A 23648-nucleotide genomic window follows, 5' to 3' on the forward strand; every position below is an offset into this window, starting at 1 on the left:
GAGACCACAGGGCCCAGGCACAGTCTGAGCCCTTCCCTCAACCCGGCGGTTTTGCTAGCAGGAGTTCAACCCCAACGAACACAGCCCGGAGACCCCTGGGTCAAAAACGGCTTCCGACGAACAATAGGTGCTTGCTGTGGAACTCCTATCCCAAGTGGGGGTAGCCAGCTCAACAAAATGCCACACAGCCAGGTGTAAGAAACAACATTGCCCAGGCATGGTCTAAGCCCCTCACCTCGTCCCTGTGCTTTGGGGAGCCGGAGGGACAGCCGAGGCCCACGGCCCTGAGACCCCTTTGCAAAAAGCCGGCTTCCCACGGAGACAGTTTTCCTGAGGTGCAGACCCTATCCCAAGTGGTTGTGGCAAGGTAATGCAAATGCCCTCCACTTCTCTGCAAGAAACCACAGTGCCCAGCCATGTTCTAAGCCCTCCCATCCTCCCTGGGCTTCTGGCAGCAGGAGTGAAAAGAGAGGAGCAGAGCACTGGGACCCGTTTGACAAAACCCGGCTTCCCACGGGAAAGTCTTTCTCCACATGCAGACATGCTGCCAGGTGCCTGGGGCAAGGGGAAGGAAATGCCATACACTGACCTGGAAGAGACCACAGGGCCCAGGCACAGTCTGAACCCTTCCCTCAACCCGGCGGTTTTGCTAGCAGGAGTTCAACCCCAACGAACACAGCCCGGAGACCCCAGGGGCAAAAACGGTTTCCGACGAACAATAGGTGCTTGCTGTGGAACTCCTATCCCAAGTGGGGGTAGCCAGCTCAACAAAATGCCACACACCCAGGTGTAAGAAACAACATTGCCCAGGCATGGTCTAAGCCCCTCACCTCGTCCCTGTGCTTTGGTGAGCCGGAGGGACACCCGAGGCCCACGGCCCTGAGACCCCTTTGCAAAAAGCCGGCTTCCCACGGAGACAGTTTTCCTGAGGTGAAGACCCTATCTCAAGTGGTTGTGGCAAGGTAAAGCAAATGCCCTCCACTTCTCTGGAAGAAACCACAGTGCCCAGCCATGTTCTAAGCCCTCCCATCCTCCCTGGGCTTCTGAAAGCAGGAGTGAAAAGAGAGGAGCAGAGCACTGGGACCCGTTTGACAAAACCCGGCTTCCCACGGGAAAGTCTTTCTCCACGTGCAGACATGCTCCCAGGTGCCTGTGGCAAGGGGAAGGAAATGCCATACACTGACCTGGAAGAGACCACAGGGCCCAGGCACAGTCTGAACCCTTCCCTCAACCCGGCGGTTTTGCTAGCAGGAGTTCAACCCCAACGAACACAGCCCGGATAGCCCTGAGGCAAAAACGGCTTCCGACGAACAATAGGCGCTTGCTGTGGAACACCAATCCCAAGAGGGGGTAGCCAGCTCAACAAAATGCCACACACCCAGATGTAAGAAACAGCATTGCCCAGGCATGGTCTAAGCCCCTCACCTCGTCCCTGTGCTTTGGGGAGCCGGAGGGACAGCCGAGGCCCACGGCCCTGAGACCCCTTTGCAAAAAGCCGGCTTCCCACGGAGACAGTTTTCCTGAGGTGCAGACCCTATCCCAAGTGGTTGTGGCAAGGTAAAGCAAATGCCCTCCACTTCTCTGGAAGAAACCACAGTGCCCAGCCATGTTCTAAGCCCTCCCATCCTCCCTGGGCTTCTGGCAGCAGGAGTGAAAAGAGAGGAGCAGAGCACTGGGACCCGTTTGACAAAACCCGGCTTCCCACGGGAAAGTCTTTCTCCACGTGCAGACATGCTCCCAGGTGCCTGTGGCAAGGGGAAGGAAATGCCATACACTGACCTGGAAGAGACCACAGGGCCCAGGCACAGTCTGAGCCCTTCCCTCAACCCGGCGGTTTTGCTAGCAGGAGTTCAACCCCAACGAACACAGCCCGGAGACCCCTGGGTCAAAAACGGCTTCCGACGAACAATAGGTGCTTGCTGTGGAACTCCTATCCCAAGTGGGGGTAGCCAGCTCAACAAAATGCCACACAGCCAGGTGTAAGAAACAACATTGCCCAGGCATGGTCTAAGCCCCTCACCTCGTCCCTGTGCTTTGGGGAGCCGGAGGGACAGCCGAGGCCCACGGCCCTGAGACCCCTTTGCAAAAAGCCGGCTTCCCACGGAGACAGTTTTCCTGAGGTGCAGACCCTATCCCAAGTGGTTGTGGCAAGGTAATGCAAATGCCCTCCACTTCTCTGCAAGAAACCACAGTGCCCAGCCATGTTCTAAGCCCTCCCATCCTCCCTGGGCTTCTGGCAGCAGGAGTGAAAAGAGAGGAGCAGAGCACTGGGACCCGTTTGACAAAACCCGGCTTCCCACGGGAAAGTCTTTCTCCACGTGCAGACATGCTCCCAGGTGCCTGGGGCAAGGGGAAGGAAATGCCATACACTGACCTGGAAGAGACCACAGGGCCCAGGCACAGTCTGAACCCTTCCCTCAACCCGGCGGTTTTGCTAGCAGGAGTTCAACCCCAACGAACACAGCCCGGAGACCCCTGGGGCAAAAACGGCTTCCGACGAACAATAGGTGCTTGCTGTGGAACTCCTATCCCAAGTGGGGTTAGCCAGCTCAACAAAATGCCACACACCCAGGTGTAAGAAACAACATTGCGCAGGCATGGTCTAAGCCCCTCACCTCGTCCCTGTGCTTTGGGGAGCCGGAGGGACAGCCGAGGCCCACGGCCCTGAGACCCCTTTGCAAAAAGCCGGCTTCCCACGGAGACAGTTTTCCTGAGGTGCAGACCCTATCCCAACTGGTTGTGGCAAGGTAAAGCAAATGCCCTCCACTTCTCTGGAAGAAACCACAGTGCCCAGCCATGTTCTAAGCCCTCCCATCCTCCCTGGGTTTCTGGCAGCAGGAGTGAAAAGAGAGGAGCAGAGCACTGGGACCCGTTTGACAAAAACCGGCTTCCCACGGGAAAGTCTTTCTCCACGTGCAGACATGCTCCCAGGTGCCTGGGGCAAGGGGAAGGAAATGCCATACACTGACCTGGAAGAGACCACAGGGCCCAGGCACAGTCTGAACCCTTCCCTCAACCCGGCGGTTTTGCTAGCAGGAGTTCAACCCCAACGAACACAGCCCGGAGACCCCTGGGGCAAAAACGGCTTCCGACGAACAATAGGTGCTTGCTGTGGAACTCCTATCCCAAGTGGGGGTAGCCAGCTCAACAAAATGCCACACACCCAGGTGTAAGAAACAACATTGCGCAGGCATGGTCTAAGCCCCTCACCTCGTCCCTGTGCTTTGGGGAGCCGGAGGGACAGCCGAGGCCCACGGCCCTGAGACCCCTTTGCAAAAAGCCGGCTTCCCACGGAGACAGTTTTCCTGAGGTGCAGACCCTCTCCCAAGTGGTTGTGGCAAGGTAAAGCAAATGCCCTCCACTTCTCTGGAAGAAACCACAGTGCCCAGCCATGTTCTAAGCCCTCCCATCCTCCCTGGGCTTCTGACAGCAGGAGTGAAAAGAGAGGAGTAGAGCACTGGGACCCGTTTGACAAAACCCGGCTTCCCACGGGAAAGTCTTTCTCCACGTGCAGACATGCTCCCAGGTGCCTGTGGCAAGGGGAAGGAAATGCCATACACTGACCTGGAAGAGACCACAGGGCCCAGGCACAGTCTGAACCCTTCCCTCAACCCGGCGGTTTTGCTAGCAGGAGTTCAACCCCAACGAACACAGCCCGGAGACCCCTGAGGCAAAAACGGCTTCCGACGAACAATAGGCGCTTGCTGTGGAAAACCAATCCCAAGAGGGGGTAGCCAGCTCAACAAAATGCCACACACCCAGGTGTAAGAAACAACATTGCCCAGGCATGGTCTAAGCCCCTCACCTCGTCCCTGTGCTTTGGGGAGCCGGAGGGACAGCCGAGGCCCACGGCCCTGAGACCCCTTTGCAAAAAGCCGGCTTCCCACGGAGACAGTTTTCCTGAGGTGCAGACCCTATCCCAAGTGGTTGTGGCAAGGTAAAGCAAATGCCCTCCACTTCTCTGGAAGAAACCACAGTGCCCAGCCATGTTCTAAGCCCTCCCATCCTCCCTGGGTTTCTGGCAGCAGGAGTGAAAAGAGAGGAGCAGAGCACTGGGACCCGTTTGACAAAAACCGGCTTCCCACGGGAAAGTCTTTCTCCACGTGCAGACATGCTCCCAGGTGCCTGGGGCAAGGGGAAGGAAATGCCATACACTGACCTGGAAGAGACCACAGGGCCCAGGCACAGTCTGAACCCTTCCCTCAACCCGGCGGTTTTGCTAGCAGGAGTTCAACCCCAACGAACACAGCCCGGAGACCCCTGGGGCAAAAACGGCTTCCGACGAACAATAGGTGCTTGCTGTGGAACTCCTATCCCAAGTGGGGGTAGCCAGCTCAACAAAATGCCACACACCCAGGTGTAAGAAACAACATTGCCCAGGCATGGTCTAAGCCCCTCACCTCGTCCCTGTGCTTTGGGGAGCCGGAGGGACAGCCGAGGCCCACGGCCCTGAGACCCCTTTGCAAAAAGCCGGCTTCCCACGGAGACAGTTTTCCTGAGGTGCAGACCCTCTCCCAAGTGGTTGTGGCAAGGTAAAGCAAATGCCCTCCACTTCTCTGGAAGAAACCACAGTGCCCAGCCATGTTCTAAGCCCTCCCATCCTCCCTGGGCTTCTGACAGCAGGAGTGAAAAGAGAGGAGTAGAGCACTGGGACCCGTTTGACAAAACCCGGCTTCCCACGGGAAAGTCTTTCTCCACGTGCAGACATGCTCCCAGGTGCCTGTGGCAAGGGGAAGGAAATGCCATACACTGACCTGGAAGAGACCACAGGGCCCAGGCACAGTCTGAACCCTTCCCTCAACCCGGCGGTTTTGCTAGCAGGAGTTCAACCCCAACGAACACAGCCCGGAGACCCCTGAGGCAAAAACGGCTTCCGACGAACAATAGGCGCTTGCTGTGGAAAACCAATCCCAAGAGGGGGTAGCCAGCTCAACAAAATGCCACACACCCAGGTGTAAGAAACAACATTGCCCAGGCATGGTCTAAGCCCCTCACCTCGTCCCTGTGCTTTGGGGAGCCGGAGGGACAGCCGAGGCCCACGGCCCTGAGACCCCTTTGCAAAAAGCCGGCTTCCCACGGAGACAGTTTTCCTGAGGTGCAGACCCTATCCCAACTGGTTGTGGCAAGGTAAAGCAAATGCCCTCCACTTCTCTGGAAGAAACCACAGTGCCCAGCCATGTTCTAAGCCCTCCCATCCTCCCTGGGCTTCTGGCAGCAGGAGTGAAAAGAGAGGAGCAGAGCACTGGGACCCGTTTGAGAAAACCCGGCTTCCCACGGGAAAGTCTTTCTCCACGTGCAGACATGCTCCCAGGTGCCTGGGGCAAGGGGAAGGAAATGCCATACACTGACCTGGAAGAGACCACAGGGCCCAGGCACAGTTTGAACCCTTCCCTCAACCCGGCGGTTTTGCTAGCAGGAGTTCAACCCCAACGAACACAGCCCGGAGACCCCTGGGGCAAAAACGGCTTCCGACGAACAATAGGTGCTTGCTGTGGAACTCCTATCCCAAGTGGCGTTAGCCAGCTCAACAAAATGCCACACACCCAGGTGTAAGAAACAACATTGCGCAGGCATGGTCTAAGCCCCTCACCTCGTCCCTGTGCTTTGGGGAGCCGGAGGGACAGCCGAGGCCCACGGCCCTGAGACCCCTTTGCAAAAAGCCGGCTTCCCACGGAGACAGTTTTCCTGAGGTGCAGACCCTATCCCAAGTGGTTGTGGCAAGGTAAAGCAAATGCCCTCCACTTCTCTGGAAGAAACCACAGTGCCCAGCCATGTTCTAAGCCCTCCCATCCTCCCTGGGCTTCTGACAGCAGGAGTGAAAAGAGAGGAGCAGAGCACTGGGACCCGTTTGACAAAACCCGGCTTCCCACGGGAAAGTCTTTCTCCACGTGCAGACATGCTCCCATGTGCCTGTGGCAAGGGGAAGGAAATGCCATACACTGACCTGGAAGAGACCACAGGGCCCAGGCACAGTCTGAACCCTTCCCTCAACCCGGCGGTTTTCCTAACAGGAGTTCAACCCCAACGAACACAGCCCGGAGACCCCTGAGGCAAAAACGGCTTCCGACGAACAATAGGCGCTTGCTGTGGAAAACCAATCCCAAGAGGGGGTAGCCAGCTCAACAAAATGCCACACAAAAAGGAGTAAGAAACAACATTGCCCAGGCATGGTCTCAGCCCCTCACCTCGTCCCTGTGCTTTGGGGAGCCGGAGGGACACCCGAGGCCCACGGCCCTGAGACCCCTTTGCAAAAAGCCGGCTTCCCACGGAGACAGTTTTCCTGAGGTGCACACCCTATCCCAAGTGGTTGTGGCCAGGTAAAGCAAATGCCCTCCACTTCTCTGGAAGAAACCACAGTGCCCAGCCGTGTTCTAAGTCCTCCCATCCTCCCTGGGCTTCTGGCAGCAGGAATGAAAAGAGAGGAGCAGAGCACTGGGACCCGTTTGAGAAAACCCGGCTTCCCACGGGAAAGTCTTTCTCCACGTGCAGACATGCTCCCAGGTGCCTGGGGCAAGGGGAAGGAAATGCCATACACTGACCTGGAAGAGACCACAGGGCCCAGGCACTGTCTGAACCCTTCCCTCAACCCGGCGGTTTTGCTAGCAGGAGTTCAACCCCAACGAACACAGCCCGGAGACCCCTGGGTCAAAAACGGCTTCCGACGAACAATAGGTGCTTGCTGTGGAACTCCTATCCCAAGTGGGGGTAGCCAGCTCAACAAAATGCCACACAGCCAGGTGTAAGAAACAACATTGCCCAGGCATGGTCTAAGCCCCTCACCTCGTCCCTGTGCTTTGGGGAGCCGGAGGGACAGCCGAGGCCCACGGCCCTGAGACCCCTTTGCAAAAAGCCGGCTTCCCACGGAGACAGTTTTCCTGAGGTGCAGACCCTATCCCAAGTGGTTGTGGCAAGGTAATGCAAATGCCCTCCACTTCTCTGCAAGAAACCACAGTGCCCAGCCATGTTCTAAGCCCTCCCATCCTCCCTGGGCTTCTGGCAGCAGGAGTGAAAAGAGAGGAGCAGAGCACTGGGACCCGTTTGACAAAAACCGGCTTCCCACGGGAAAGTCTTTCTCCACGTGCAGACATGCTCCCAGGTGCCTGTGGCAAGGGGAAGGAAATGCCATACACTGACCTGGAAGAGACCACAGGGCCCAGGCACAGTCTGAACCCTTCCCTCAACCAGGCGGTTTTGCTAGCAGGAGTTCAACCCCAACGAACACAGCCCGGAGACCCCTGGGGCAAAAACGGCTTCCGACGAACAATAGGTGCTTGCTGTGGAACTCCTATCCCAAGTGGGGTTAGCCAGCTCAACAAAATGCCACACACCCAGGTGTAAGAAACAACATTGCGCAGGCATGGTCTAAGCCCCTCACCTCGTCCCTGTGCTTTGGGGAGCCGGAGGGACAGCCGAGGCCCACGGCCCTGAGACCCCTTTGCAAAAAGCCGGCTTCCCACGGAAACATTTTTCCTGAGGTGCAGACCCTATCCCAAGTGGTTGTGGCAAGGTAAAGCAAATGCCCTCCACTTCTCTGGAAGAAACCACAGTGCCCAGCCATGTTCTAAGCCCTCCCATCCTCCCTGGGCTTGTGGCAGCAGGAGTGAAAAGAGAGGAGCAGAGCACTGGGACCTGTTTGACAAAAACCGGCTTCCCACGGGAAAGTCTTTCTCCACGTGCAGACATGCTCCCAGGTGCCTGGGGCAAGGTGAAGGAAATGCCATACACTGACCTGGAAGAGACCACAGGGCCCAGGCACAGTCTGAACCCTTCCCTCAACCCGGCGGTTTTGCTAGCAGGAGTTCAACTCCAACGAACACAGCCCGGAGACCCCTGAGGCAAAAACGGCTTCCGACGAATAATAGGCGCTTGCTGTGGAACACCAATCCCAAGAGGGGGTAGCCAGCTCAACAAAATGCCACACACCCAGGTGTAAGAAACAACATTGCCCAGGCATGGTCTAAGCCCCTCACCTCGTCCCTGTGCTTTGGGGAGCCGGAGGGACACCCGAGGCCCACGGCCCTGAGACCCCTTTGCAAAAAGCCGGCTTCCCACGGAAACAGTTTTCCTGAGGTGCAGACCCTATCCCAAGTGGTTGTGGCAAGGTAAAGCAAATGCCCTCCACTTCTCTGGAAGAAACCACAGTGCCCAGCCATGTTCTAAGCCCTCCCATCCTCCCTGGGCTTCTGGCAGCAGGAGTGAAAAGAGAGGAGCAGAGCACTGGGACCCGTTTGACAAAAACCGGCTTCCCACGGGAAAGTCTTTCTCCACGTGCAGACATGCTCCCAGGTGCCTGGGGCAAGGGGAAGGAAATGCCATACACTGACCTGGAAGAGACCACAGGGCCCAGGCACAGTCTGAACCCTTCCCTCAACCCGGCGGTTTTGCTAGCAGGAGTTCAACCCCAACGAACACAGCCCGGAGACCCCTGGGGCAAAAACGGCTTCCGACGAACAATAGGTGCTTGCTGTGGAACTCCTATCCCAAGTGGGGGTAGCCAGCTCAACAAAATGCCACACACCCAGGTGTAAGAAACAACATTGCCCAGGCATGGTCTAAGCCCCTCACCTCGTCCCTGTGCTTTGGGGAGCCGGAGGGACAGCCGAGGCCCACGGCCCTGAGACCCCTTTGCAAAAAGCCGGCTTCCCACGGAGACAGTTTTCCTGAGGTGCAGACCCTCTCCCAAGTGGTTGTGGCAAGGTAAAGCAAATGCCCTCCACTTCTCTGGAAGAAACCACAGTGCCCAGCCATGTTCTAAGCCCTCCCATCCTCCCTGGGCTTCTGACAGCAGGAGTGAAAAGAGAGGAGTAGAGCACTGGGACCCGTTTGACAAAACCCGGCTTCCCACGGGAAAGTCTTTCTCCACGTGCAGACATGCTCCCAGGTGCCTGTGGCAAGGGGAAGGAAATGCCATACACTGACCTGGAAGAGACCACAGGGCCCAGGCACAGTCTGAACCCTTCCCTCAACCCGGCGGTTTTGCTAGCAGGAGTTCAACCCCAACGAACACAGCCCGGAGACCCCTGAGGCAAAAACGGCTTCCGACGAACAATAGGCGCTTGCTGTGGAAAACCAATCCCAAGAGGGGGTAGCCAGCTCAACAAAATGCCACACACCCAGGTGTAAGAAACAACATTGCCCAGGCATGGTCTAAGCCCCTCACCTCGTCCCTGTGCTTTGGGGAGCCGGAGGGACACCCGAGGCCCACGGCCCTGAGACCCCTTTGCAAAAAGCCGGCTTCCCACGGAGACAGTTTTCCTGAGGTGCAGACCCTATCCCAAGTGGTTGTGGCAAGGTAAAGCAAATGCCCTCCACTTCTCTGGAAGAAACCACAGTGCCCAGCCATGTTCTAAGCCCTCCCATCCTCCCTGGGCTTCTGGCAGCAGGAGTGAAAAGAGAGGAGCAGAGCACTGGGACCCGTTTGACAAAACCCGGCTTCCCACGGGAAAGTCTTTCTCCACGTGCAGACATGCTCCCAGGTGCCTGGGGCAAGGGGAAGGAAATGCCATACACTGACCTGGAAGAGACCACAGGGCCCAGGCACAGTCTGAACCCTTCCCTCAACCCGGCGGTTTTGCTAGCAGGAGTTCAACCCCAACGAACACAGCCCGGAGACCCCTGGGGCAAAAACGGCTTCCGACGAACAATAGGTGCTTGCTGTGGAACTCCTATCCCAAGTGGCGTTAGCCAGCTCAACAAAATGCCACACACCCAGGTGTAAGAAACAACATTGCGCAGGCATGGTCTAAGCCCCTCACCTCGTCCCTGTGCTTTGGGGAGCCGGAGGGACAGCCGAGGCCCACGGCCCTGAGACCCCTTTGCAAAAAGCCGGCTTCCCACGGAGACAGTTTTCCTGAGGTGCAGACCCTATCCCAACTGGTTGTGGCAAGGTAAAGCAAATGCCCTCCACTTCTCTGGAAGAAACCACAGTGCCCAGCCATGTTCTAAGCCCTCCCATCCTCCCTGGGCTTCTGACAGCAGGAGTGAAAAGAGAGGAGCAGAGCACTGGGACCCGTTTGACAAAACCCGGCTTCCCACGGGAAAGTCTTTCTCCACGTGCAGACATGCTCCCAGGTGCCTGTGGCAAGGGGAAGGAAATGCCATACACTGACCTGGAAGAGACCACAGGGCCCAGGCACAGTCTGAACCCTTCCCTCAACCCGGCGGTTTTGCTAGCAGGAGTTCAACCCCAACGAACACAGCCCGGAGACCCCTGAGGCAAAAACGGCTTCCGACGAACAATAGGCGCTTGCTGTGGAAAACCAATCCCAAGAGGGGGTAGCCAGCTCAACAAAATGCCACACAAAAAGGAGTAAGAAACAACATTGCCCAGGCATGGTCTCAGCCCCTCACCTCGTCCCTGTGCTTTGGGGAGCCGGAGGGACACCCGAGGCCCACGGCCCTGAGACCTCTTTGCAAAAAGCCGGCTTCCCACGGAGACAGTTTTCCTGAGGTGCACACCCTATCCCAAGTGGTTGTGGCCAGGTAAAGCAAATGCCCTCCACTTCTCTGGAAGAAACCACAGTGCCCAGCCGTGTTCTAAGTCCTCCCATCCTCCCTGGGCTTCTGGCAGCAGGAATGAAAAGAGAGGAGCAGAGCACTGGGACCCGTTTGAGAAAACCCGGCTTCCCACGGGAAAGTCTTTCTCCACGTGCAGACATGCTCCCAGGTGCCTGGGGCAAGGGGAAGGAAATGCCATACACTGACCTGGAAGAGACCACAGGGCCCAGGCACCGTCTGAACCCTTCCCTCAACCCGGCGGTTTTGCTAGCAGGAGTTCAACCCCAACGAACACAGCCCGGAGACCCCTGGGTCAAAAACGGCTTCCGACGAACAATAGGTGCTTGCTGTGGAACTCCTATCCCAAGTGGGGGTAGCCAGCTCAACAAAATGCCACACAGCCAGGTGTAAGAAACAACATTGCCCAGGCATGGTCTAAGCCCCTCACCTCGTCCCTGTGCTTTGGGGAGCCGGAGGGACAGCCGAGGCCCACGGCCCTGAGACCCCTTTGCAAAAAGCCGGCTTCCCACGGAGACAGTTTTCCTGAGGTGCAGACCCTATCCCAAGTGGTTGTGGCAAGGTAATGCAAATGCCCTCCACTTCTCTGCAAGAAACCACAGTGCCCAGCCATGTTCTAAGCCCTCCCATCCTCCCTGGGCTTCTGGCAGCAGGAGTGAAAAGAGAGGAGCAGAGCACTAGGACCCGTTTGACAAAAAACGGCTTCCCACGGGAAAGTCTTTCTCCACGTGCAGACATGCTCCCAGGTGCCTGTGGCAAGGGGAAGGAAATGCCATACACTGACCTGGAAGAGACCACAGGGCCCAGGCACAGTCTGAGCCCTTCCCTCAACCCGGCGGTTTTGCTAGCAGGAGTTCAACCCCAACGAACACAGCCCGGAGACCCCTGGGTCAAAAACGGCTTCCGACGAACAATAGGTGCTTGCTGTGGAACTCCTATCCCAAGTGGGGGTAGCCAGCTCAACAAAATGCCACACAGCCAGGTGTAAGAAACAACATTGCCCAGGCATGGTCTAAGCCCCTCACCTCGTCCCTGTGCTTTGGGGAGCCGGAGGGACAGCCGAGGCCCACGGCCCTGAGACCCCTTTGCAAAAAGCCGGCTTCCCACGGAGACAGTTTTCCTGAGGTGCAGACCCTATCCCAAGTGGTTGTGGCAAGGTAATGCAAATGCCCTCCACTTCTCTGCAAGAAACCACAGTGCCCAGCCATGTTCTAAGCCCTCCCATCCTCCCTGGGCTTCTGGCAGCAGGACTGAAAAGAGAGGAGCAGAGCACTGGGACCCGTTTGACAAAACCCGGCTTCCCACGGGAAAGTCTTTCTCCACGTGCAGACATGCTCCCAGGTGCCTGGGGCAAGGGGAAGGAAATGCCATACACTGACCTGGAAGAGACCACAGGGCCCAGGCACAGTCTGAACCCTTCCCTCAACCCGGCGGTTTTGCTAGCAGGAGTTCAACCCCAACGAACACAGCCCGGAGACCCCTGGGGCAAAAACGGCTTCCGACGAACAATAGGTGCTTGCTGTGGAACTCCTATCCCAAGTGGGGTTAGCCAGCTCAACAAAATGCCACACACGCAGGTGTAAGAAACAACATTGCGCAGGCATGGTCTAAGCCCCTCACCTCGTCCCTGTGCTTTGGGGAGCCGGAGGGACAGCCGAGGCCCACGGCCCTGAGACCCCTTTGCAAAAAGCCGGCTTCCCACGGAGACAGTTTTCCTGAGGTGCAGACCCTATCCCAACTGGTTGTGGCAAGGTAAAGCAAATGCCCTCCACTTCTCTGGAAGAAACCACAGTGCCCAGCCATGTTCTAAGCCCTCCCATCCTCCCTGGGCTTCTGACAGCAGGAGTGAAAAGAGAGGAGCAGAGCACTGGGACCCGTTTGACAAAACCCGGCTTCCCACGGGAAAGTCTTTCTCCACGTGCAGACATGCTCCCAGGTGCCTGTGGCAAGGGGAAGGAAATGCCATACACTGACCTGGAAGAGACCACAGGGCCCAGGCACAGTCTGAACCCTTCCCTCAACCCGGCGGTTTTGCTAGCAGGAGTTCAACCCCAACGAACACAGCCCGGAGACCCCTGAGGCAAAAACTTCTTCCGACGAACAATAGGCGCTTGCTGTGGTACACCAATCCCAAGAGGGGGTAGCCAGCTCAATATAATGCCACACACCCAGGTGTAAGAAACAACATTGCCCAGGCATGGTCTAAGCCCCTCACCTCGTCCCTGTGCTTTGGGGAGCCGGAGGGACACCCGAGGCCCTCGGCCCTGAGACCCCTTTGCAAAAAGCCGGCTTCCCACGGAAACAGTTTTCCTGAGGTGCAGACCCTATCCCAAGTGGTTGTGGCAAGGTAAAGCAAATGCCCTCCACTTCTCTGGAAGAAACCACAGTGCCCAGCCATGTTCTAAGCCCTCCCATCCTCCCTGGGCTTCTGACAGCAGGAGTGAAAAGAGAGGAGCAGAGCACTGGGACCCGTTTGACAAAACCCGGCTTCCCACGGGAAAGTCTTTCTCCACGTGCAGACATGCTCCCATGTGCCTGTGGCAAGGGGAAGGAAATGCCATACACTGACCTGGAAGAGACCACAGGGCCCAGGCACAGTCTGAACCCTTCCCTCAACCCGGCGGTTTTCCTAACAGGAGTTCAACCCCAACGAACACAGCCCGGAGACCCCTGAGGCAAAAACGACTTCCGACGAACAATAGGCGCTTGCTGTGGAAAACCAATCCCAAGAGGGGGTAGCCAGCTCAACAAAATGCCACACAAAAAGGAGTAAGAAACAACATTGCCCAGGCATGGTCTCAGCCCCTCACCTCGTCCCTGTGATTTGGGGAGCCGGAGGGACACCCGAGGCCCACGGCCCTGAGACCCCTTTGCAAAAAGCCGGCTTCCCACGGAGACAGTTTTCCTGAGGTGCAGACCCTATCCCAAGTGGTTGTGGCAAGGTAAAGCAAATGCCCTCCACTTCTCTGGAAGAAACAACAGTGCCCAGCCATGTTCTAAGCCCTCCCATCCTCCCTGGGCTTCTGGCAGCAGGAGTGAAAAGAGAGGAGCAGAGCACTGGGACCCGTTTGACAAAACCCGGCTTCCCACGGGAAAGTCTTTCTCCACGTGCAGACATGCTCCCAGGTGCCTGTGGCAAGGGGAAGGAAATGCCATACACTGACCTGGAAGAGACCACAGGGCCCAGGCACAGTCTGAGCCCTTCCCTCAACCCGGCGGTTTTGCTAGCAGGAGTTCAACCCCAACGAACACAGCCCGGAGACCCCTGGGTCAAAAACGGCTTCCGACGAACAATAGGTGCTTGCTGTGGAACTCCTATCCCAAGTGGGGGTAGCCAGCTCAACAAAATGCCACACAGCCAGGTGTAAGAAACAACATTGCCCAGGCATGGTCTAAGCCCCTCACCTCGTCCCTGTGCTTTGGGGAGCCGGAGGGACAGCCGAGGCCCACGGCCCTGAGACCCCTTTGCAAAAAGCCGGCTTCCCACGGAGACAGTTTTCCTGAGGTGCAGACCCTATCCCAAGTGGTTGTGGCAAGGTAATGCAAATGCCCTCCACTTCTCTGCAAGAAACCACAGTGCCCAGCCATGTTCTAAGCCCTCCCATCCTCCCTGGGCTTCTGGCAGCAGGAGTGAAAAGAGAGGAGCAGAGCACTGGGACCCGTTTGACAAAACCCGGCTTCCCACGGGAAAGTCTTTCTCCACGTGCAGACATGCTCCCAGGTGCCTGTGGCAAGGGGAAGGAAATGCCATACACTGACCTGGAAGAGACCACAGGGCCCAGGCACAGTCTGAACCCTTCCCTCAACCCGGCGGTTTTGCTAGCAGGAGTTCAACCCCAACGAACACAGCCCGGAGACCCCTGAGGCAAAAACGGCTTCCGACGAATAATAGGCGCTTGCTGTGGAACACCAATCCCAAGAGGGGGTAGGCAGCTCAACAAAATGCCACACACCCAGGTGTAAGAAACAACATTGCCCAGGCATGGTCTAAGCCCCTCACCTCGTCCCTGTGCTTTGGGGAGCCGGAGGGACACCCGAGGCCCACGGCCCTGAGACCCCTTTGCAAAAAGCCGGCTTCCCACGGAAACAGTTTTCCTGAGGTGCAGACCCTATCCCAAGTGGTTGTGGCAAGGTAAAGCAAATGCCCTCCACTTCTCTGGAAGAAACCACAGTGCCCAGCCATGTTCTAAGCCCTCCCATCCTCCCTGGGCTTCTGGCAGCAGGAGTGAAAAGAGAGGAGCAGAGCACTGGGACCCGTTTGACAAAAACCGGCTTCCCACGGGAAAGTCTTTCTCCACGTGCAGACATGCTGCCAGGTGCCTGGGGCAAGGGGAAGGAAATGCCATACACTGACCTGGAAGAGACCACAGGGCCCAGGCACAGTCTGAACCCTTCCCTCAACCCGGCGGTTTTGCTAGCAGGAGTTCAACCCCAACGAACACAGCCCGGAGACCCCAGGGGCAAAAACGGTTTCCGACGAACAATAGGTGCTTGCTGTGGAACTCCTATCCCAAGTGGGGGTAGCCAGCTCAACAAAATGCCACACACCCAGGTGTAAGAAACAACATTGCCCAGGCATGGTCTAAGCCCCTCACCTCGTCCCTGTGCTTTGGTGAGCCGGAGGGACACCCGAGGCCCACGGCCCTGAGACCCCTTTGCAAAAAGCCGGCTTCCCACGGAGACAGTTTTCCTGAGGTGAAGACCCTATCTCAAGTGGTTGTGGCAAGGTAAAGCAAATGCCCTCCACTTCTCTGGAAGAAACCACAGTGCCCAGCCATGTTCTAAGCCCTCCCATCCTCCCTGGGCTTCTGAAAGCAGGAGTGAAAAGAGAGGAGCAGAGCACTGGGACCCGTTTGACAAAACCCGGCTTCCCACGGGAAAGTCTTTCTCCACGTGCAGACATGCTCCCAGGTGCCTGTGGCAAGGGGAAGGAAATGCCATACACTGACCTGGAAGAGACCACAGGGCCCAGGCACAGTCTGAACCCTTCCCTCAACCCGGCGGTTTTGCTAGCAGGAGTTCAACCCCAACGAACACAGCCCGGATAGCCCTGAGGCAAAAACGGCTTCCGACGAACAATAGGCGCTTGCTGTGGAACACCAATCCCAAGAGGGGGTAGCCAGCTCAACAAAATGCCACACACCCAGATGTAAGAAACAGCATTGCCCAGGCATGGTCTAAGCCCCTCACCTCGTCCCTGTGCTTTGGGGAGCCGGAGGGACAGCCGAGGCCCACGGCCCTGAGACCCCTTTGCAAAAAGCCGGCTTCCCACGGAGACAGTTTTCCTGAGGTGCAGACCCTATCCAAAGTGGTTGTGGCAAGGTAAAGCAAATGCCCTCCACTTCTCTGGAAGAAACCACAGTGCCCAGCCATGTTCTAAGCCCTCCCATCCTCCCTGGGCTTCTGGCAGCAGGAGTGAAAAGAGAGGAGCAGAGCACTGGGACCCGTTTGACAAAACCCGGCTTCCCACGGGAAAGTCTTTCTCCACGTGCAGACATGCTCCCAGGTGCCTGTGGCAAGGGGAAGGAAATGCCATACACTGACCTGGAAGAGACCACAGGGCCCAGGCACAGTCTGAGCCCTTCCCTCAACCCGGCGGTTTTGCTAGCAGGAGTTCAACCCCAACGAACACAGCCCGGAGACCCCTGGGTCAAAAACGGCTTCCGACGAACAGTAGGTGCTTGCTGTGGAACTCCTATCCCAAGTGGGGGTAGCCAGCTCAACAAAATGCCACACAGCCAGGTGTAAGAAACAACATTGCCCAGGCATGGTCTAAGCCCCTCACCTCGTCCCTGTGCTTTGGGGAGCCGGAGGGACAGCCGAGGCCCACGGCCCTGAGACCCCTTTGCAAAAAGCCGGCTTCCCACGGAGACAGTTTTCCTGAGGTGCAGACCCTATCCCAAGTGGTTGTGGCAAGGTAATGCAAATGCCCTCCACTTCTCTGCAAGAAACCACAGTGCCCAGCCATGTTCTAAGCCCTCCCATCCTCCCTGGGCTTCTGGCAGCAGGAGTGAAAAGAGAGGAGCAGAGCACTGGGACCCGTTTGACAAAACCCGGCTTCCCACGGGAAAGTCTTTCTCCACGTGCAGACATGCTCCCAGGTGCCTGGGGCAAGGGGAAGGAAATGCCATACACTGACCTGGAAGAGACCACAGGGCCCAGGCACAGTCTGAACCCTTCCCTCAACCCGGCGGTTTTGCTAGCAGGAGTTCAACCCCAACGAACACAGCCCGGAGACCCCTGGGGCAAAAACGGCTTCCGACGAACAATAGGTGCTTGCTGTGGAACTCCTATCCCAAGTGGGGTTAGCCAGCTCAACAAAATGCCACACACCCAGGTGTAAGAAACAACATTGCGCAGGCATGGTCTAAGCCCCTCACCTCGTCCCTGTGCTTTGGGGAGCCGGAGGGACAGCCGAGGCCCACGGCCCTGAGACCCCTTTGCAAAAAGCCGGCTTCCCACGGAGACAGTTTTCCTGAGGTGCAGACCCTATCCCAACTGGTTGTGGCAAGGTAAAGCAAATGCCCTCCACTTCTCTGGAAGAAACCACAGTGCCCAGCCATGTTCTAAGCCCTCCCATCCTCCCTGGGCTTCTGGCAGCAGGAGTGAAAAGAGAGGAGCAGAGCACTGGGACCCGTTTGACAAAACCCGGCTTCCCACGGGAAAGTCTTTCTCCACGTGCAGACATGCTCCCAGGTGCCTGTGGCAAGGGGAAGGAAATGCCATACACTGACCTGGAAGAGACCACAGGGCCCAGGCACAGTCTGAACCCTTCCCTCAACCCGGCGGTTTTGCTAGCAGGAGTTCAACCCCAACGAACACAGCCCGGAGACCCCTGAGGCAAAAACTTCTTCCGACGAACAATAGGCGCTTGCTGTGGTACACCAATCCCAAGAGGGGGTAGCCAGCTCAATATAATGCCACACACCCAGGTGTAAGAAACAACATTGCCCAGGCATGGTCTAAGCCCCTCACCTCGTCCCTGTGCTTTGGGGAGCCGGAGGGACACCCGAGGCCCACGGCCCTGAGACCCCTTTGCAAAAAGCCGGCTTCCCACGGAAACAGTTTTCCTGAGGTGCAGACCCTCTCCCAAGTGGTTGTGGCAAGGTAAAGCAAATGCCCTCCACTTCTCTGGAAGAAACCACAGTGCCCAGCCATGTTCTAAGCCCTCCCATCCTCCCTGGGTTTCTGGCAGCAGGAGTGAAAAGAGAGGAGCAGAGCACTGGGACCCGTTTGACAAAAACCGGCTTCCCACGGGAAAGTCTTTCTCCACGTGCAGACATGCTCCCAGGTGCCTGGGGCAAGGGGAAGGAAATGCCATACACTGACCTGGAAGAGACCACAGGGCCCAGGCACAGTCTGAACCCTTCCCTCAACCCGGCGGTTTTGCTAGCAGGAGTTCAACCCCAACGAACACAGCCCGGAGACCCCTGGGGCAAAAACGGCTTCCGACGAACAATAGGTGCTTGCTGTGGAACTCCTATCCCAAGTGGGGGTAGCCAGCTCAACAAAATGCCACACACCCAGGTGTAAGAAACAACATTGCCCAGGCATGGTCTAAGCCCCTCACCTCGTCCCTGTGCTTTGGGGAGCCGGAGGGACAGCCGAGGCCCACGGCCCTGAGACCCCTATGCAAATAGCCGGCTTCCCACGGAGACAGTTTTCCTGAGGTGCAGACCCTCTCCCAAGTGGTTGTGGCAAGGTAAAGCAAATGCCCTCCACTTCTCTGGAAGAAACCACAGTGCCCAGCCATGTTCTAAGCCCTCCCATCCTCCCTGGGCTTCTGACAGCAGGAGTGAAAAGAGAGGAGTAGAGCACTGGGACCCGTTTGACAAAACCCGGCTTCCCACGGGAAAGTCTTTCTCCACGTGCAGACATGCTCCCAGGTGCCTGTGGCAAGGGGAAGGAAATGCCATACACTGACCTGGAAGAGACCACAGGGCCCAGGCACAGTCTGAACCCTTCCCTCAACCCGGCGGTTTTGCTAGCAGGAGTTCAACCCCAACGAACACAGCCCGGAGACCCCTGAGGCAAAAACGGCTTCCGACGAACAATAGGCGCTTGCTGTGGAAAACCAATCCCAAGAGGGGGTAGCCAGCTCAACAAAATGCCACACACCCAGGTGTAAGAAACAACATTGCCCAGGCATGGTCTAAGCCCCTCACCTCGTCCCTGTGCTTTGGGGAGCCGGAGGGACAGCCGAGGCCCACGGCCCTGAGACCCCTTTGCAAAAAGCCGGCTTCCCACGGAGACAGTTTTCCTGAGGTGCAGACCCTATCCCAAGTGGTTGTGGCAAGGTAAAGCAAATGCCCTCCACTTCTCTGGAAGAAACCACAGTGCCCAGCCATGTTCTAAGCCCTCCCATCCTCCCTGGGCTTCTGGCAGCAGGAGTGAAAAGAGAGGAGCAGAGCACTGGGACCCGTTTGACAAAACCCGGCTTCCCACGGGAAAGTCTTTCTCCACGTGCAGACATGCTCCCAGGTGCCTGTGGCAAGGGGAAGGAAATGCCATACACTGACCTGGAAGAGACCACAGGGCCCAGGCACAGTCTGAGCCCTTCCCTCAACCCGGCGGTTTTGCTAGCAGGAGTTCAACCCCAACGAACACAGCCCGGAGACCCCTGGGTCAAAAACGGCTTCCGACGAACAATAGGTGCTTGCTGTGGAACTCCTATCCCAAGTGGGGGTAGCCAGCTCAACAAAATGCCACACAGCCAGGTGTAAGAAACAACATTGCCCAGGCATGGTCTAAGCCCCTCACCTCGTCCCTGTGCTTTGGGGAGCCGGAGGGACAGCCGAGGCCCACGGCCCTGAGACCCCTTTGCAAAAAGCCGGCTTCCCACGGAGACAGTTTTCCTGAGGTGCAGACCCTATCCCAAGTGGTTGTGGCAAGGTAATGCAAATGCCCTCCACTTCTCTGCAAGAAACCACAGTGCCCAGCCATGTTCTAAGCCCTCCCATCCTCCCTGGGCTTCTGGCAGCAGGAGTGAAAAGAGAGGAGCAGAGCACTGGGACCCGTTTGACAAAACCCGGCTTCCCACGGGAAAGTCTTTCTCCACGTGCAGACATGCTCCCAGGTGCCTGGGGCAAGGGGAAGGAAATGCCATACACTGACCTGGAAGAGACCACAGGGCCCAGGCACAGTCTGAACCCTTCCCTCAACCCGGCGGTTTTGCTAGCAGGAGTTCAACCCCAACGAACACAGCCCGGAGACCCCTGGGGCAAAAACGGCTTCCGACGAACAATAGGTGCTTGCTGTGGAACTCCTATCCCAAGTGGGGTTAGCCAGCTCAACAAAATGCCACACACCCAGGTGTAAGAAACAACATTGCGCAGGCATGGTCTAAGCCCCTCACCTCGTCCCTGTGCTTTGGGGAGCCGGAGGGACAGCCGAGGCCCACGGCCCTGAGACCCCTTTGCAAAAAGCCGGCTTCCCACGGAGACAGTTTTCCTGAGGTGCAGACCCTATCCCAAGTGGTTGTGGCAAGGTAAAGCAAATGCCCTCCACTTCTCTGGAAGAAACCACAGTGCCCAGCCATGTTCTAAGCCCTCCCATCCTCCCTGGGTTTCTGGCAGCAGGAGTGAAAAGAGAGGAGCAGAGCACTGGGACCCGTTTGACAAAAACCGGCTTCCCACGGGAAAGTCTTTCTCCACGTGCAGACATGCTCCCAGGTGCCTGGGGCAAGGGGAAGGAAATGCCATACACTGACCTGGAAGAGACCACAGGGCCCAGGCACAGTCTGAACCCTTCCCTCAACCCGGCGGTTTTGCTAGCAGGAGTTCAACCCCAACGAACACAGCCCGGAGACCCCTGGGGCAAAAACGGCTTCCGACGAACAATAGGTGCTTGCTGTGGAACTCCTATCCCAAGTGGGGGTAGCCAGCTCAACAAAATGCCACACAGCCAGGTGTAAGAAACAACATTGCCCAGGCATGGTCTAAGCCCCTCACCTCGTCCCTGTGCTTTGGGGAGCCGGAGGGACAGCCGAGGCCCACGGCCCTGAGACCCCTTTGCAAAAAGCCGGCTTCCCACGGAGACAGTTTTCCTGAGGTGCAGACCCTATCCCAAGTGGTTGTGGCAAGGTAATGCAAATGCCCTCCACTTCTCTGCAAGAAACCACAGTGCCCAGCCATGTTCTAAGCCCTCCCATCCTCTCTGGGCTTCTGACAGCAGGAGTGAAAAGAGAGGAGTAGAGCACTGGGACCCGTTTGACAAAACCCGGCTTCCCACGGGAAAGTCTTTCTCCACGTGCAGACATGCTCCCAGGTGCCTGTGGCAAGGGGAAGGAAATGCCATACACTGACCTGGAAGAGACCACAGGGCCCAAGCACAGTCTGAACCCTTCCCTCAACCCGGCGGTTTTGCTAGCAGGAGTTCAACCCCAACGAACACAGCCCGGAGACCCCTGAGGCAAAAACGGCTTCCGACGAATAATAGGCGCTTGCTGTGGAACACCAATCCCAAGAGGGGGTAGGCAGCTCAACAAAATGCCACACACCCAGGTGTAAGAAACAACATTGCCCAGGCATGGTCTAAGCCCCTCACCTCGTCCCTGTGCTTTGGGGAGCCGGAGGGACACCCGAGGCCCACGGCCCTGAGACCCCTTTGCAAAAAGCCGGCTTCCCACGGAAACAGTTTTCCTGAGGTGCAGACCCTATCCCAAGTGGTTGTGGCAAGGTAAAGCAAATGCCCTCCACTTCTCTGGAAGAAACCACAGTGCCCAGCCATGTTCTAAGCCCTCCCATCCTCCCTGGGCTTCTGGCAGCAGGAGTGAAAAGAGAGGAGCAGAGCACTGGGACCCGTTTGACAAAAACCGGCTTCCCACGGGAAAGTCTTTCTCCACATGCAGACATGCTGCCAGGTGCCTGGGGCAAGGGGAAGGAAATGCCATACACTGACCTGGAAGAGACCACAGGGCCCAGGCACAGTCTGAACCCTTCCCTCAACCCGGCGGTTTTGCTAGCAGGAGTTCAACCCCAACGAACACAGCCCGGAGACCCCAGGGGCAAAAACGGTTTCCGACGAACAATAGGTGCTTGCTGTGGAACTCCTATCCCAAGTGGGGGTAGCCAGCTCAACAAAATGCCACACACCCAGGTGTAAGAAACAACATTGCCCAGGCATGGTCTAAGCCCCTCACCTCGTCCCTGTGCTTTGGTGAGCCGGAGGGACACCCGAGGCCCACGGCCCTGAGACCCCTTTGCAAAAAGCCGGCTTCCCACGGAGACAGTTTTCCTGAGGTGAAGACCCTATCTCAAGTGGTTGTGGCAAGGTAAAGCAAATGCCCTCCACTTCTCTGGAAGAAACCACAGTGCCCAGCCATGTTCTAAGCCCTCCCATCCTCCCTGGGCTTCTGAAAGCAGGAGTGAAAAGAGAGGAGCAGAGCACTGGGACCCGTTTGACAAAACCCGGCTTCCCACGGGAAAGTCTTTCTCCACGTGCAGACATGCTCCCAGGTGCCTGTGGCAAGGGGAAGGAAATGCCATACACTGACCTGGAAGAGACCACAGGGCCCAGGCACAGTCTGAACCCTTCCCTCAACCCGGCGGTTTTGCTAGCAGGAGTTCAACCCCAACGAACACAGCCCGGATAGCCCTGAGGCAAAAACGGCTTCCGACGAACAATAGGCGCTTGCTGTGGAACACCAATCCCAAGAGGGGGTAGCCAGCTCAACAAAATGCCACACACCCAGATGTAAGAAACAGCATTGCCCAGGCATGGTCTAAGCCCCTCACCTCGTCCCTGTGCTTTGGGGAGCCGGAGGGACAGCCGAGGCCCACGGCCCTGAGACCCCTTTGCAAAAAGCCGGCTTCCCACGGAGACAGTTTTCCTGAGGTGCAGACCCTATCCAAAGTGGTTGTGGCAAGGTAAAGCAAATGCCCTCCACTTCTCTGGAAGAAACCACAGTGCCCAGCCATGTTCTAAGCCCTCCCATCCTCCCTGGGCTTCTGGCAGCAGGAGTGAAAAGAGAGGAGCAGAGCACTGGGACCCGTTTGACAAAACCCGGCTTCCCACGGGAAAGTCTTTCTCCACGTGCAGACATGCTCCCAGGTGCCTGTGGCAAGGGGAAGGAAATGCCATACACTGACCTGGAAGAGACCACAGGGCCCAGGCACAGTCTGAGCCCTTCCCTCAACCCGGCGGTTTTGCTAGCAGGAGTTCAACCCCAACGAACACAGCCCGGAGACCCCTGGGTCAAAAACGGCTTCCGACGAACAATAGGTGCTTGCTGTGGAACTCCTATCCCAAGTGGGGGTAGCCAGCTCAACAAAATGCCACACAGCCAGGTGTAAGAAACAACATTGCCCAGGCATGGTCTAAGCCCCTCACCTCGTCCCTGTGCTTTGGGGAGCCGGAGGGACAGCCGAGGCCCACGGCCCTGAGACCCCTTTGCAAAAAGCCGGCTTCCCACGGAGACAGTTTTCCTGAGGTGCAGACCCTATCCCAAGTGGTTGTGGCAAGGTAATGCAAATGCCCTCCACTTCTCTGCAAGAAACCACAGTGCCCAGCCATGTTCTAAGCCCTCCCATCCTCCCTGGGCTTCTGGCAGCAGGAGTGAAAAGAGAGGAGCAGAGCACTGGGACCCGTTTGACAAAACCCGGCTTCCCACGGGAAAGTCTTTCTCCACGTGCAGACATGCTCCCAGGTGCCTGGGGCAAGGGGAAGGAAATGCCATACACTGACCTGGAAGAGACCACAGGGCCCAGGCACAGTCTGAACCCTTCCCTCAACCCGGCGGTTTTGCTAGCAGGAGTTCAACCCCAACGAACACAGCCCGGAGACCCCTGGGGCAAAAACGGCTTCCGACGAACAATAGGTGCTTGCTGTGGAACTCCTATCCCAAGTGGGGTTAGCCAGCTCAACAAAATGCCACACACCCAGGTGTAAGAAACAACATTGCGCAGGCATGGTCTAAGCCCCTCACCTCGTCCCTGTGCTTTGGGGAGCCGGAGGGACAGCCGAGGCCCACGGCCCTGAGACCCCTTTGCAAAAAGCCGGCTTCCCACGGAGACAGTTTTCCTGAGGTGCAGACCCTATCCCAACTGGTTGTGGCAAGGTAAAGCAAATGCCCTCCACTTCTCTGGAAGAAACCACAGTGCCCAGCCATGTTCTAAGCCCTCCCATCCTCCCTG

The sequence above is a fragment of the Ursus arctos genome, unplaced genomic scaffold (assembly GCF_023065955.2).
Source record: "Ursus arctos isolate Adak ecotype North America unplaced genomic scaffold, UrsArc2.0 scaffold_16, whole genome shotgun sequence".
In the NCBI taxonomy this organism is placed as follows: domain Eukaryota; kingdom Metazoa; phylum Chordata; class Mammalia; order Carnivora; family Ursidae; genus Ursus; species Ursus arctos.